Source organism: Phalangium opilio, unplaced genomic scaffold, assembly GCF_054372755.1.
Source record: "Phalangium opilio isolate 3A_F unplaced genomic scaffold, DU_Popi_V2 ptg000021l_1, whole genome shotgun sequence".
In the NCBI taxonomy this organism is placed as follows: Eukaryota; Metazoa; Arthropoda; class Arachnida; order Opiliones; family Phalangiidae; genus Phalangium; species Phalangium opilio.
In genome coordinates this window covers 6,150,590-6,155,955 of record NW_028324153.1, presented here as the reverse complement: position 1 = coordinate 6,155,955, position 5,366 = coordinate 6,150,590, and the positions used below count along the sequence as shown (strand labels likewise).

Below are 5,366 nucleotides of genomic sequence, written 5' to 3'. Positions count from 1 at the left end.
TTGGGCTTCCGTGGCGCAATGGTTAGCGCGTTCAGCTGTTAATCGAAAGGTTGGTGGTTCGAGCCCACCCGGGAGAGGTGTTGTGGGGTCTCAAATGAAACGTTGAAAGCAAAAGTTTTTCCACAATACCTGACAACCATTTAATTTCTGAGCTTCCGTGGCTCAATGGCTAGCGCGTTCGGTTGTTAACCAATAGGTTGGTGGTTCGAGCCCATCCGGGAGCGGTGTTGTGGGATCTCAGATGTGACGTAAAAAGTCAAGGTTTTTACACAATACCTGACGAGCCTTTAATTTTTGGGCTTTCGTGGCGCACTGGTTAGCGCGTTCAGCTTGTTGAATCCGGCGATCCAAAACAAGCCTGGTCATTTATACTTAAATAATAATTGAATTAATGGTTTTCCCCACTGGGGTTTTCCCAGGACCTTTTTTCCCATAAGCAGAAGTTATGGGTTTTTATGGTCCGAATTTAGCTTAGTTAAGGTTAAGTAAATGTTTACTTATAGTGAATACTTATGTTTGATATGTTTTATATGTAAAGACTTTAAAGAATAACATTGTACTCTAAACCAAAATAAGAACTGTCGTAGAGCACGGCTTGTAATTGCTAAGAAATACTGTACTATTGTAAAGGCTATAGTAATGCATTTGAAAGGTTCGACGGATGGTTTTTGTTACTAGTGTGTTAAAAGGCCCTCTGGCTCTGTAAAGTCATAAAACTTAGGAGTGACGAATTTTGGGGAGCGCTCGCTTGGTAACAACAATAAGGGTAAAAACTTGAACTTTGTGTTAAAACTAGCAGAAGCAAAGCATGAGTAGAACGTATTGGACTCTTGATGGAGAAAGAGCGTTTGTTACCTTCGGACATTATAGATCGCAAACCGACTCTGCCGAGAGAGGTTGTAAAAGAAAGACTTAGAAACTTTAGTTAAACGGACGTGTTTTCAAGGAAAATTATTGTAATGATATCTTGATTTAAGTATGATTTGATAAGACAATACAGTAATTAAAGAAAATATTGATGATTGCATTTGGAGATTCTTCGTTATTGAAATAAAGACACACAAATAAGTTAGGGATTTAGATCGGTGTTTCAGTCCGCCGATGTGATATCAGGAATTATCACAAACTCTTATGTTGGGATGGAAGTCGCAACATAAAATGGTGCCGAAACCCGGGATTAATTACGCGCCCGGGACTAATTAGGTGCTCGGGATAAATTACGTGCTCGTGATAAATTACGTTCTCGGGATAAATTACGTTCTCGGGAAAAGTTACGTCAATTGGACAATTATGTGAAAATTGGACTTGGTTCGAGAACTTAGAAAATTGTGGAAATCTTCAAGTCCCTAGTCAACTCCACGTTGGATGTTTATTGCCGATGCCTGTGAAGGAAGGGAACGTGAACGTGACGCAAGAAGTCCAGCGGCGGGGAGCGATAAGGAGCGGGATGGAGTCCCAGCCCAAAGACATCAGAGTCTACAGAAGCCAAAGGAGTGGTCCTTCTCAAGGTTGGATGCAACTATATGCAGTCGAAGCAACGAACAACCGTTAACTTCAGGTTGATAAAATTGATTCGCACTTCGCAATGAAGTTGGGTTCGTAGAAAAATACTTATTAAGAGAAAACAAAGGTTTGACACTAAGTTGTCGTAAGATAAAAAGGTGCTCTGGGTTTTTGAGCTAAGATAAAAAAAGTGCTCTGGTTGAGCTTGGTTAAAAAAGTGCTCTGGTTGAGCTTGGTTAAAAAAGTGCTCTGGTTGAGCTTGGTTAAAAAAGTGCTCTGGTTGAGCTTGGTTAAAAAAGTGCTCTGTTTGAGCTTGGTTAAAAAAGTGCTGTGGTTGAGCTTGGTTAAAAAAGTGCTCTGGTTGAGCTTGGTTAAAGTAGTGCTCTGGTTGAGCTTGGTATAAGGGTTTATTACCGATAGGTCGGTCTTGGCTTGTTGTGAAAGAGAGAGTGTATGATGGCGTGGCCACGGTAAAAAATTAGATGCCCCAGAATGGGCGAATTTAGTATCGTTCCAGAAAGAGCGACAAAAAGTAAATACCCTAGCCGGGTATCCCCTCCCACGTCCCAGAACGGGCGTTAAACAAAGTCCATGAAAGGACATAGACAAAGTCCATGAAAGGACATAAAAAAAAGCTCTTAATTGAGCACGAACCTTTTCCTAAATGGATAAAAGGGTTAGCCAAGATAAAAGAGTTGCACATGGGCATTCTTAAGACCTGATCGGGGCGTACCTAAGAAAAAGGCGACGCTTATTAGTTGGCGATTTCGATAGACTTAGTAGTGCATTCACGACACGAGCGGCGCTGTAAGATTTATTTCGAACGGCGTCGACGAGTGATTAACAGGTGTACAGACCGAAGTTTGGATATTCCCTTGTGGTGGTCCCTTCGCGAGTCCCTGGCTGACTTTGTCCAATCGTTATTGCCGTTAAGTAGGTTGTTTGGTAAAAGGTAAAATTACTATTTGTAAAAGGTAATGTTGGTATTTGTAAAAAGTGTAAAAGATATATTTGTGTTGGTTAAAAAGTAACACTTATAAGGTGATTCCATAACATGAGTATTTGGTGAAAAATGGTTAAGTAAATTTGGTACAATAACATTGATACTGGTAAAAGTCGTTGCACTTTAAGTGCTACTAAAATGGTGGTTTAAAGGGAATATTATAAGTTAGTGTCCCTGGTGTGAAGGGATGAACGACGTGGATGGTGGCATTCCTACTTTCTCTTTGGTGCCTCTTTTTTCATGGCGCTTCCTTTTCCCACTTCCTTGACCACCTGACATGGCTCGTTGTAGTAGTTTATTGGGAAATATGCATAAAGGTTCATATAAAGTTGTATCTCCCTGAGAAAGGAGAAGAGTTGTATCTCCCTGAGAAAGGAGAAAAGTTGTATCTCCCTGAGAAAGGAGAAGAGTTGTATCTCCCTGAGAAAGGAGAAGAGTTGTATCTCCCTGAGAAAGGAGAAGAGTTGTATCTCCCTGAGAAAGGAGAAGAGTTGTATCTCCCTGAGAAAGGAGAGGAGTTGTATCTCCCTGAGGAAGGAGAAAATTCAATGGTTTATAAATAGAGTTCAAATTAAGGGTTATTTGATTCAAATTAAGAGTTATTTCATTGAAAAGTAACAATTTGGTTCATTAGTATAACTTGTTTCAAATAAGTAAAAGGTTGATACGTTCTGAGACAAAGGTTGATGATTAGTTGGTCTTATGAACGAAACACTGTAAAAAAGTATTAATTTTTGGAAAGATATTTAAGAGTTCTTGCAGTAATGCAGTAGTCAGCTCATAACATTCTTGAGTAAAAGAAAAAGGTGCATCGCCGCCTCAAACAAAGGGGAAGAACACTGCTCACAGAAGCAACGTTTCAATTATACCTCTGGTACTACAAGTGCTACCACCTAAAAACTGCTAAAAGACTAAAATTTGCATGATGTATAAACTGTAGTTTGAAAATATGTTAATTATGTTGAAAACTGTATAAATAGTTTTAAGTTTGGATATTTTGTAAGAAAAATAACTTTAACTGCTTTAAAAATAATCTTTGACCAAAGGGATCGGTTCCCATGAAAAACAAAGTAATAAAACTAGTTAGCTTGGATAGGACAGTTGAAAGATTCAGCTGGGTATAATGACTTGCACGTGCACTGTTAAAAGTTAAAAGTAAAGCAAAATAAAAGAAAAAATAAGAGGGCAATCTTATATTGTCAAAAGACTAAAATAACACAATAAGTTTCTCTTTACACATCCATGTTAAAATATTTATGGTTGAACTTTGTAACTTAAGGGTAGCGATCGGAGCGTGGGATACTTAGTTCTCCTAACTAAAAACTCCTACTAAAAATTTGAGGAAGTTTGTCCCCACGCTACCGAGAGGCTTTGCCCCAGCATAGGGTGAAGGTTGGTTTCTTCTCATTGTAAAAGAAGGGGAACCAATCTTTGAACAGATGTAGAATAACCTATAAAAGCTGTTTCGCTAAACAAAATGAGTCGAGTTACTTCAAATTCAGTAACAGAAATCAATTAAAATTAAATGATAAACTTAAATGAAGAAATGTAAATTTAAATGTAGTCTCTTCAAGAAATTTAAAATAAGTTAAGAAATAAGTAAATTAAAATAGTAAAGTTGAGTTATTTAAATAGAAAAACATGAGAAATTCAAATGAAGGCATGTTGAGTCAATTCAAACTAAGTTGTTGGATCGCTTAATTGTAGGAAATACAGAGATGTATTTCGGCGGGGAGTGTTGAATCCGGCGATCCAAAACAAGCCTGGTCATTTATACTTAAATAATAATTGAATTAATGGTTTTCCCCACTGGGGTTTTCCCAGGACCTTTTTTCCCATAAGCAGAAGTTATGGGTTTTTATGGTCCGAATTTAGCTTAGTTAAGGTTAAGTAAAGGTTTACTTATAGTGAATACTTATGTTTGATATGTTTTATATGTAAAGACTTTAAAGAATAACATTGTACTCTAAACCAAAATAAGAACTGTCGTAGAGCACGGCTTGTAATTGCTAAGAAATACTGTACTATTGTAAAGGCTATAGTAATGCATTTGAAAGGTTCGACGGATGGTTTTTGTTACTAGTGTGTTAAAAGGCCCTCTGGCTCTGTAAAGTCATAAAACTTAGGAGTGACGAATTTTGGGGAGCGCTCGCTTGGTAACAACAATAAGGGTAAAAACTTGAACTTTGTGTTAAAACTAGCAGAAGCAAAGCATGAGTAGAACGTATTGGACTCTTGATGGAGAAAGAGCGTTTGTTACCTTCGGACATTATAGATCGCAAACCGACTCTGCCGAGAGAGGTTGTAAAAGAAAGACTTAGAAACTTTAGTTAAACGGACGTGTTTTCAAGGAAAATTATTGTAATGATATCTTGATTTAAGTATGATTTGATAAGACAATACAGTAATTAAAGAAAATATTGATGATTGCATTTGGAGATTCTTCGTTATTGAAATAAAGACACACAAATAAGTTAGGGATTTAGATCGGTGTTTCAGTCCGCCGATGTGATATCAGGAATTATCACAAACTCTTATGTTGGGATGGAAGTCGCAACACAGCTGTTAACCAATAGGTTGGTGGTTCGAGCCCACCCGGGAGCGTTGTTGTGGGATCTCAAATGTAACGTAGAAAGCCAAAGTTTTTCCACAATACCTGACGACCATTTAATTTTTGGGCTTCCGTGGCGCAATGGTTAGCGCGATCAGCTGTTAACCAATAGGTTGGTGGTTCGAGCCCACCCGGGAGCGTTGTTGTGGGATCTCAAATGTAACGTAGAAAGCCAAAGTTTTTCCACAATACCTGACGACCATTTAATTTTTGGGCTTCCGTGGCGCAATGGTTAGCGCGTTCAGCTGT

At 38.3% G+C, this 5,366-nt stretch overlaps 1 long non-coding RNA gene across 1 annotated transcript; it reads left to right on the top strand.

The window, feature by feature from the left end:
* The first annotated feature begins 331 nt into the window (after positions 1-331).
* LOC149697278 (uncharacterized) lies at positions 332-4,938 on the top strand. Its single transcript, XR_016382467.1, has 2 exons — positions 332-1,801; positions 1,857-4,938. It is a non-coding gene; the product is annotated as an uncharacterized LOC149697278 (long non-coding RNA).
* The last annotated feature ends 428 nt before the right edge of the window (positions 4,939-5,366 follow it).